This window comes from Gossypium arboreum, chromosome 8 (genome assembly GCF_025698485.1).
Source record: "Gossypium arboreum isolate Shixiya-1 chromosome 8, ASM2569848v2, whole genome shotgun sequence".
Classification (NCBI taxonomy): Eukaryota; Viridiplantae; Streptophyta; class Magnoliopsida; order Malvales; family Malvaceae; genus Gossypium; species Gossypium arboreum.
Genome location: NC_069077.1, coordinates 29,782,971 through 29,784,288, shown reverse-complemented (window position 1 = coordinate 29,784,288; position 1,318 = coordinate 29,782,971). Strand labels below are relative to the sequence as shown.

Genomic DNA, 1,318 nt, shown 5'->3' with positions numbered 1-1,318 from the left:
CTACGCGTTCTTAGTCTAGATAATTTGTTAGTTAAAATAAAAACCTCTTTATTCTTAGGCTAGATAATAAAAAGACAGTCACTACTAGTACTTTTAGTTCCTTTGGGTTCGACAATCCGGTCTTGCTAAAACTATACTACTGTTCGATAGGTACACTTGCCTACATCGCGATAATAGTTAGTTCAAGAATGAGTAATTATAAATATATAAAACCTATCACGAAATCACGCGATCAAGTTTTTGGCGCCGTTGCCGGGGAACTAAAATATTAGGAACACTCAATTTTTATTATGTTAGCCATTTATTTTTCGTGCACTTTAATTTATTATTATTATTTATTTTCCTTCTCTTTGCAGGTTTTTATAGTTTATGACTAGAAGAAATCCATCAGGACCATTACTTTTTGAGGAAGAAATCGATCGTACAGTTCGCAGAAATCAAAGAGAAATAAGGCGAAGCTTAAGATACACAGAGAACGAGAAAAAAGACGATACTCAACCCCCAACTGAAAAGCTGGCTGAAAACAAAGGTAATCAGCTACCTCCTGCAATTGCGGTTAATCAAAATCCTGCTCCACGTACTATGTATGATTATGCTAAACCTTCTTTAACAGGAACTGAATCGAGCATAATTAGACCTACTGTAGCTGTAAATACTTTTGAATTAAAACCTAACACTATTCAAATGATACAGCAATTTGTTCAGTTTGATGGTTTGCAGGATGAGGATCCCAACACTCATTTAGCCAACATCTTAGAACTATGTGATACATTTAAAATTAATGTTTTCTTGATGATTCCATTCATCCTCGGTTATTCCCTTTTTCATTGAGGAATAAAGCTAAACAATGGTTGAACCTGTTACCACGAAGGTCAATTACTACTTGGGAACAAATGACCGAAAATTTTTTACTAAAATATTTTTCGCCGGCTAAAACGGCTAAATTACGTAATGATATCTCTTCTTTTGTGCAGATGGATTTAGAAACACTCTACGATGCATGGGAGAGATACAAGGACCTTTTGAGAAGGTGCCCTCACCATGGGTTACCGCTTTGGCTTCCGGTTCAAACGTTCCATAATAGCCTGAATCCTTCGACTCGACAAATGGTTGATGCAGCTGTTGGCGGAACCATCAATAATAAAACACCTGAAGATGCTTATGAGTTTATGTAACACCCCGTACCCGAGACCGTCACCGGAGTCGGACACGAGGGGTTAACGGGCTTAATCCACTTACTTGCACAGTTCATTTTAAAAATTTCCAGACAGCCGGCTAACTGTGTCACTGTCACCTTAAAAATCATATCTTGAGTTCC

At 37.3% G+C, this 1,318-nt stretch overlaps 1 non-coding gene across 1 annotated transcript; it reads right to left on the bottom strand.

Annotated features, from left to right (window-relative positions):
* Positions 1–941: 941 nt before the first annotated feature.
* LOC128280192 (small nucleolar RNA R71) lies at positions 942–1,048 on the bottom strand. The gene has a single exon (XR_008270372.1). It is a non-coding gene; the product is annotated as a small nucleolar RNA R71 (small nucleolar RNA).
* Positions 1,049–1,318: the final 270 nt, after the last annotated feature.